General features: G+C 47.9%; 1 pseudogene; it reads right to left on the bottom strand.

Annotated features, from left to right (window-relative positions):
* Positions 1 to 2499: 2499 nt before the first annotated feature.
* On the bottom strand, positions 2500 to 9008 carry LOC137378335 (zinc finger protein 271-like; annotated as a pseudogene).
* Between the last annotated feature and the right edge of the window lie 224 nt (positions 9009 to 9232).

The following is a 9232-nucleotide window of genomic DNA, read 5'->3' as shown; positions in this document are numbered from 1 at the left end:
AAGGGGAGGGAGAGAGAGGGGAGGAAGGAGTGGAGGGGACAGAGGGGACAGTAAAGGGAGAAGGGAGGGAGGAAGAGGTAGGGGCATCGAGAGGGAGGGGAAGGAGGGGCATGGGAGGGGAGAAGGGGAGGGAGGTAGAGTGGGCAATGGGGTTGAAGAGGGTGGGAGAGAGGGGCGAGGGAGAGGGGAGGAGGAGTTGGAGAGGTGAGGGGGTTGGAAGGGAGGGGAGAGCGAGGGGAAGTTGAAAGGGAGGGGGAGGGGGAAGGGGGAAGGGAGGGGGAGAGGGGAGGGGTGAGAGGGGAGGGGGTAAGCGAGGGGAAAAGGGTAGAGGGTAGGGGGAAATGGGGGGGTAGGGACAGAGAGTGGGGATGGGGATGGGAGGTGGAGTGGGAAGTAAGAGGGAGGGACAGGAGGGAAAGGGTGAGGGAGAGGGGTGGAGTGGGAGGGAGAGGAGAGGAAGAGGGCAGTGGGTTGAGGGTACAGAGGAATAGGAAGGGGGATGGAGAGGGAGGAAGGGAGGGCGATGGAGTGGGATAAGGGGTGAGAGAGAGTGGGAAAGGGAGGGAAAGGGAGAAGGAGGGGGAGGGGGAAGGAGGGGGAGGGAGAAGGAGGGGAAGGGAAGAGGGAGGGGAGGGAGGGGAGGGGAGGGGGAAGGGAAGGGGAGTGGGTGAGAGAGGAGGAGGGGGAGGTAGGTGAGAGGGAAGGGGAGGGGGATGGGGGATGGAGGTGAGAGGGAGGGGGGAGGTGTGGAGAGGGAGGGAGTGAGAGGGAAGGGGAGAAGGGAGTGGGAGGAGGTGGGGAGAGGGAGGGGGATGCAGGCATAAAACCTGATCCCGGCAAAGTAGACAATATTGGAACATAGGAAATAGGAGCACGAGTAGGCCATTCGGCCCCTCGAGCCTGCTCTGCCATTCAACTCGCTGATCTTCTACCTCAATGCCATTTTCCCACATTATCCCCATGTCCATTCCATGCCAAGTCCACAGGACAAGGAAGACCTATGGAGATGCCTTGGTCTCTTTATTTCCTAGCTCCCCTACATCTCAAATTTAGCAGTATTATGACTTGGATAAGGATACTGTTCTTGAAGTAGGTCCTTCGATGAAAGGTTTGGGAACATGCTTACTCCAAGAGACTCATCCAATTGCTTTTGGATCAAAGAGCTTCTTGCCCACACAGGCAAGTTATTCCAACATAGAAAGGGAAACGCTAGCTCTGGTATTCGGAATCACCAAGTTTCACACTTACCGTTTTGGGAAGCATTTCGTAGTTGAGATGGATCATAAACCACTGGCTATGATATGACAGAAACCGCTCACCAGTGCAACACCCTGTCTAAAATAGCTATTGATAAAAGTGCAAGAATATGACTGCAAGGTCAGATATAATCCTGGAAATCTTATGGTGACCTCTGACACCTGTATCAGACTACCCAATCCCAGGAAGTATGAAGATGTTCCATTAGACATCCAGGTTGATGAAGTCGACATAGAGCTGGAAGATGTATACCAGATAGATTTGATGCAGTTCGGAAAAAGGAAGTATGAGGAACTACAGGAAGAAACCTCTAGAGACCCAGTTTTAATGGAGCAATGGCAACTCATTGTCAAAGGATGGCCTGTCACAATACAAGAAGTTCCTAAAAAACTTAAAATCTTTTGGCCATACCAAGATGAGTTTGGGGTTCATTTATTTAGAGATACAGCACTGAAACAGGCCCTTCGGCCCACCGAGTCTGTGCCGACCAACAACCACCCGTTTATACTAACCCGACAGTAATCCCATATTCCCTATCACCTCCCTACACTAGGGGCAATTTACAATGGCCTATCACCTGCAAGTCTTTGGATGTGGGAGGAAACCAGAGCACCCGGCGAAAACCCACGCAGACACAGGGAGAACTTGCAAACTCCGCACAGGCAGTACCCAGAATTGAACCTGGGTCGCTGGAGCTGTGAGGCTGCAGTGCTAACCACTGCACCACTGCGCCGCCCAACTTATGAACTTTTGAAGTTCTACACTATCCTCCTCACCGTTCTCAATGCTTCCAAGTTTTGTATCATCCACAAACTTTGAAATTGTGCCCTGTACACCCAGCTCTAGGTCATTAATATATATCAGGAAAAGCAAGGGTCCCAACACTGATCCCTGTAGAACTCCAGCCTGAAAAACATCCATTAATCACTACTCATCAACCCTCTCTGTTACCTCCTCAAAAAAACTCCAGAAAGTTAGTTAAACATGATTTTTCCTTAAGAAATCTATGCTGGCTTTCTTTAATTAACCCAGCTGCCTACCTGACCAGTCCATTGATATCTTCCTGCAGTCGACAGCTATCTTTCTCACTGTCAACCACACGGCCACTTTTTGTCTCATCTGCAAACTTTTTAATCACACTCCCTATATTTAAGTCTATATCATTGATGTATACCACAAAAAACAAGGGACCTGGTACTGAGCCCTGTGGAACCACACTGAAAACAGGCTTCCAGTCATGATTCAGTTCTTGGTGTGATTAATAGCACCAACAGCAGAATTCAACCCCTGCCGTGATATGTGAACTCGCTGGTGTTTCAGCAAGGTGGATAACCGAGAAAATCCCTTCCCACACACGGAGCAGTTGAATGGTCTCTCCCCAGTGTGAACTCGCTGGTGCGTCAGCAAGTGGGATGACTGAGAAAATCCCCTCCCACACTCAGAGCAGGTGAACGGCCTCTCCCCAGTGTGAACTCGCTGGTGTGTCAGCAGGTTGGATGACTGAGTGAATCCCTTCCCACACTCAGAGCAGGTGAGTGGCCTCTCCCCAGTGTGAGTGTGTTGGTGTGTCTGTAGATGACTTTTCCTTTTAAAGCTCTTGTCACAGTCAGAACATTTAAACGGCCTCTCCTCAGTGTGAATTCGCTGGTGTTTCAGAAGATAGGATGACTGAATGAATTTCTTCCCACACTCGGAGCAGGGGAAGGGCCTCTCCGCAGCGTGAGTGCCTTGGTGTGCCTGTAAATCACTTTTCCTTTTAAAGCTCTTCTCACAATCAGAACGGCCTCTCCTCAGTGTGAACTCGCTGGTGTCTCAGCAGGGTGGATGAAGTAGTGAATCCCTTCCCACACTCTGAGCAGGTGAACGGCCTGTCCCCAGTGTGAACTCGCTTATGTCTCAGTAGGGTGGATGAGTCACTGAATCCCTTCCCACACTCTAAGCAGGTGAACGGTCTCTCCCCAGTGTGAACACGCTGGTGTCTCAGTAGGGTGGATGAGTCAGTGAACCCCTTCCCACACTCTGAGCAGGTGAACGGCTGCTCCCCAGTGTGAACACGCTGGTGTCTCAGTAGGGTGGATGAGTCAGTGAATCCCTTCCCACACTCTGAGCAGGTGAACGGTCTCTCCCCAGTGTGAACACGCTGGTGTCTCAGTAGGGTGGATGAGTCAGTGAATCCCTTCCCACACTCTGAGCAGGTGAACGGCCTCCCCCCAGTGTGAACTCGCTGGTGTGTCAGCAGGTAGGATGACAGAGTGAATCCCTTCCCACACTCTGAGCAGGTGAATGGCCTCTCCCTGCTGTGAACTCGCTGGTGTGTCAGCAGGTAGGATGACTGAGTGAATCCCTTCCCACACTCTGAGCAGGTGAACGGCTTCTCCCCAGTGTGAACTCGCTGGTGTTTCAGCAGGGTGGACGAGTCAATAAAGCCCTTCCCGCACACGGAGCTGGTGAACGGCCTCTCCTGAGTGTGAACCCACTGGTGTTTCAGCAGGTGGGATGACCGAGTGAATCCCTTCCCGCACAAGGAGCAGATAAGTGGCCTCTCCCCCGTGTGAACTCGCTGGTGTTTCAGCAGGTAGGATGACAGAGTGAATCCCTTCCCACACACGGAGCAGGTGAACGGCCTCTCCTGAGTGTGAACCCACTGGTGTTTCAGCAGGTGGGATGACCGAGTGAATCCCTTCCCGCACAAGGAGCAGATAAGTGGCCTCTCCCCTGTGTGAACTCGCTGGTGTTTCTGCAGGTAGGATGACAGAGTGAATCCCTTCCCACACACAGAGCAGGTGAATGGCCTCTCCCTGCTGTGAACTCGCTGGTGTGTCAGCAGGTCGGATGAAGTAGTGAATCCCTTCCCACACACAGAGCAGATAAACGGCCTCTCCCCAGAGTGAGTGCGTTGATGAGTTTCCAGCTTGGATGGGCAATTGAATCCCTTCCCACAGTCCCCACATTTCCAGTGGGCGTGATCTAGTGGCTTGATCTTCAAGGGAAGGCAGGTATAAATTTCACAATCACTTCGCTTTGACGTTCTTTCACAGTTGCACCCAGATCATATGGGTGTAGAGCAATCATGAAGACTTGCACACGAAACTGTCTCCTGGCCAGGAATTAACAATAACATTCATCAAGCAGTACATTCAGGTGATGCATGCCCCAGACCATCCTGACTTGGAACTATATCTCCGTTCCTTCACTGTCACTGGGTCAAAATCCTGGAACTCCCTTCCTAACAGCACTGTGGGTATACCTACACCCCAAGAACTGCAGCTGTTCAAGAAGGCAGCTCACCACCACCTTCTCAAGGGCAATTAGGGATGGGCAATAAATGTTGGCCTAGTCAGCGATGCCCACATCCCCCGAACGAATTTTTAAAATGCATCAATCAAGCCAACATAAAGAGCCACTTCTCCCGCATGAAGTTCTATCACATCCTTGGACATGGGTCACCACTGATCTCTTCTCTATCAAAGGTGATGACTGTCTTTTGGCAACCAATTATTTCTCCAAGCTCCCCATAATCCAGCATTTGAGGGATGCGCAAGCCAATCAGTTGCTAACACTATCAGTGCAATATTCAGCCTATTTGGCCCTCTGGAGGAGATAATATCAGACAATGGACCACAATATACCACCAAACCATTTGAAGATATGTGCAAGAAATGGACAGTGAACCATGTCACATCTTCACCACATTTCCCCAGGTCGAATAGCCTCACTGAAAGAATGATGCACAGTCTATTCATTGATTGTGAAGTGTCGAGAAACAAAGCAAGATATACATGTAACCATGTTAAACTTAAGGGCAACACCAATCGGCACAGGATTACCATCACCTGCAGAAATTATATTCACAATTATATTTGGAAGACAAATCAAGACGACTCTACCAAGTTATCACTTCATGAAATCTTCATCAATACAGGACAAACTGATAGAGTATCAAGAGAAGATGAAAGCTGTGCAAACACGCAGGCGTGGATTTTTCCACCATTAAGATTGGACAGAAAGGTCGAGTGATCCATCCACAGGAGGGAATGTGGTTTCCCGCTGAGGCATCCAAAATCTGCACTGAACCAAGATCGTATGAAGTTACCACCGCTAATGGAATAGTAATAAATAGAAACTGAAGTCAGCTAAGGGAACTAGCTAACAACATTGTGCCTGACAAACCTATTGCTTTGAGAAGATATTCACATTCCAACCCACAGAACGTAGCGAAGAGAAGTGATAAATGTAATACTCAAGCTTGTCAAGACGACTGTCAGAACACAGGCAGGCTGAGAGAAAAAAAGTTGACAAGACTAGTTCTCAACAAAGCTACACAGTGACAAGATCAGGTCAAGTCAACAGACCACCTGCACGTTATAGAGACACTTGACTGAAGGACTTGAAAGTCATTGCATATGTAAACATTGTTCAAAACTGTTATTTTTCATCATGTACATAGTTTATCTTTTGTGACTTTCCATTTTAGGAAAGGGAGATGTTGTGCTACCACTTTAACAGTCTGAATACTTTATACATCATCACAGGAAGTGACATCAACCAACACGTGATAGCTCAGTTGGAGTTGTCTTAGTCATCTTGTCACACATGAATTATAGAGCCCCCTTGTGAACCTGTTACTTAACAATAAAGAACCCACTCTTTAATTACCTTTGAACTCAACATTATTGCTGATAAAGGCGATAACACAACAGACACAGTGCCTAAAGCCATTTGGAAGAGTTCCAGATTTCCACTAACCTTTATGTGAAAAAGTGCTTCTGATATCACTCCTAAATGGCCTGGCTCTAATTTTATGAATATGTTCCCTTGTTCTGGATTCCTCAACCAGAGGAAATAGTTCCTCTGTAACTACCCTATTGAATCCTTTTAACATCTTAAAAACTGATTAGATCACCCCTCAATCTCCTATACTCAAGAGAACATAGGCCAAGTTTATTCAAACCTTCCTACTTATTTAAGCCTCTAAACTGGTGGAGTTTTACCAGCTAATACCATACCCATTGGACAGTGACCTGTTATCTGAAGCCATGTAGAAGGAATCTTTATTCTCAGTGATGTGTTTACTGTTCCCAGCCGGTCAGCAATAATGGCCTGAAGCAATGTGAACCTGTCTGGTTAGAAGTTAGTTTACTGATTCAGATTATTCCCCTTCAGGATACTCTGTGAACCTTACTAAAAACACAGATGATCCAGTCATTATCACATTTGACATGAAAGGATGAGAACCCCTTGTAAATTGTCTTTTGTGCATTTGAGTATTAATGTCAACCGCCAATTTAAGTTTTTACTTCTATGTTCCGATTGTCAAAATTGAGGACAGAGGTCAGGTGGGACAGGAACTTGAAAAGGGTCTAGTTTTAGGACCCCAGGAAACCCCTATCCAACCTGCCTGGACTTGAAACTGTAACAGTTTGAGAGTACAGCCTGTCCTCATTCCACAGCTGCCTTTGGTTCAGATTTAGCCCAGCTGCCTGCGGCTGCACACTTCACCCTAAGACCTCCCTGCAAGAAGCAGAATTGCCTTCAAGCTGTATTGACTTTTCTCTAAGGTCTTTTCAACAAGAAAAATTAAAAAGAAGCCACACTTTGAAAAATTCAGCAAGAAAAATCAAGAAGACAAGCTGCAAAAACAGCAAGAAAGTCTGATTTCTACCAGTTTCCTCTCCATCTAAAAGAAGGTGACTTTAACAATTAAGCTGCCTCCATTTATATCAGAGAGTCCCAGAAGAAGAAGAATTTGTAAGAAAAGAGGTATTCTCAACAACCCCTTCCCCTACTCAGCATTTCCAGTCAGTGATCTCCATTTTTGGACTTTTTTTGATATTTTAAAAAGACCCTAGTTTTAACTGAAATTCACATTAGCTAGTAGTTAAGATAATTTTCTGTTTAGTAAAATGTCCTTGCCTTTTTTATGCCTTTAACCTTTCCTTTCCTTGTATGTTTGTAACTGAAGACTGGGACCCCTCCATAGGTGTCATTGCTTTCCTTTAATTTATATTTCTGTATAAAGCTATATTGCACTGACACCATCTACTGGTGTGATCCTGTAACATGGCTGTAACCATATAAAAACTGATGGATTTTGAATCTTCAGCCTTGGTAATGTTACAATTCCGCATTTATTCTCCTGAGAATATCTCTCTACTCTTCTTCCTCTAGGAGCTAACTTTCACTAAGCGACAGATCTCAGAGACTGACCAGGACTAACCCTAAGTAGCCACGTGTTCCTCAGACATTGAGATTTGGCAGGCAATTCAACAGCAGTAAACCAAACCTGTGTTGGGTGTTTGCCATAAATCTCTTTACTCTTTAGGATAATCAGAGGTGAGAATCAACCAAGATTTATTACTTTTCTAATAAATAATTCCTTTAACATTAAATACAAGTTGTACAGTAAAGATCCATACAACTTTTAAGTCAGTGGTACAATTCAAACTCAGAATGGCCAGTTCTTCAGCTTCAAGCACCAAGAGATTAATCCATCAACATCTATGGTGTTCAGCTGCTCTGTCTCTGGACCATCCCTGGACAGTCCCAGGATTGTCCTTGGACTGTCTCTGGACTGTCCCTGGACTTCTCTGGTCTGTCTCAGGCCCGTCTCTAATCTGTCTCTGGCCCATCCCTGGACTGTCTCTGGTCTGTCTCTGGATTGTCTCTGGACTGTCTCTGGTCTGTCCCTGGTCTGACCCTCGTCTATCTCTGGCCTGTCTCTGGCCTATCTCTCGACTGTCTCTGAAATGTCTCTTGACTGTCTCTCGACTGTCTCTAGTCTGTCTCTGGCCCGTCTCTGGTCTGTCTCTGGTCTGTCTCTGGCCCGTCTCTGGTCTGTCCCTGGTCTGTCTCTGGCCCGTCTCTGGTCTGTCCCTGGTCTGTCTCTGGTCTGTCCCTGGTCTGTCTCTGGTCTGTCCCTGGTCTGTCTCTGGCCCGTCTCTGGTCTGTCTCTGGTCTGTCCCTGGTCTGTCCCTGGTCTGTCTCTGGTCTGTCTCTGGTCTGTCCCTGGTCTGTCTCTGGTCTGTCTCTGGTCTGTCTCTGGCCCGTCTCTGGTCTGTCCCTGGTCTGTCCCTGGTCTGTCTCTGGTCTGTCTCTGGTCTGTCTCTGGTCTGTCCCTGGTCTGTTTGTGGTCTGTCCCTGGTCTGTCTCTGGTCTGTCTCTGGTCTGTCTCTGGTCTGTCCCTGGTCTGTCTGTGGTCTGTCCCTGGTCTGTCTGTGGTCTGTCTCTGGTCTGTCTGTGGTCTGTCTGTGGTCTGTCCCTGGTCTGTCTGTGGCCTGTCTCTGGTCTGTCTCTGGTCTGTCTCTGGTCTGTCCCTGGTCTGTCTCTGGTCTGTCCCTGGTCTGTCTGTGGTTTGTCTCTGGTCTGTCTCTGGTCTGTCTCTGGTCTGTCCCTGGTCTGTCTGTGGTCTGTCTCTGGTCTGTCCCTGGTCTGTCTGTGGTCTGTCCCTGGTCTGTCTGTGGTCTGTCTCTGGTCTGTCTCTGGTCTGTCCCTGGTCTGTCTGTGGTCTGTCCCTGGTCTGTCTGTGGTTTGTCTCTGGTCTGTCCCTGGTCTGTCTGTGGTCTGTCTGTGGTCTGTCTCTGGTCTGTCTCTGGTCTGTCCCTGGTCTGTCTGTGGTCTGTCTCTGGTCTGTCTCTGGCTCTGTCTTTTTGAAATTATTAGAATGGCTGATTTTATACCGTTTTTTCTGATGCAAAAGAAGCTTCCGGTCATCTCCCAATCTCTCTTAATCTATTTCTTACCCATCTTCTCATTTACCCAAATGGCGTTTGCACAGATTCCAGATCATCAGAGTATTCTTTGGCAGAGTATCTAACTCAGAGGATTTGGCGAGTGATCGAAGAGGTGCTGTTCTTGTCTTTTATAAAACAAGGAGTGGTCTGAATGTGGGAGCAGGAGGCAGCAAGACCTGGTGAATTGATGGTAAGTGTTTCTAGATAATAATCTAGAAAGTAAAGGCATGGCAGGGCACCTCAGC

This window comes from Heterodontus francisci, chromosome 16, assembly GCF_036365525.1.
Source record: "Heterodontus francisci isolate sHetFra1 chromosome 16, sHetFra1.hap1, whole genome shotgun sequence".
Classification (NCBI taxonomy): domain Eukaryota; kingdom Metazoa; phylum Chordata; class Chondrichthyes; order Heterodontiformes; family Heterodontidae; genus Heterodontus; species Heterodontus francisci.
This window is presented reverse-complemented; position numbering and strand designations above follow the sequence as displayed.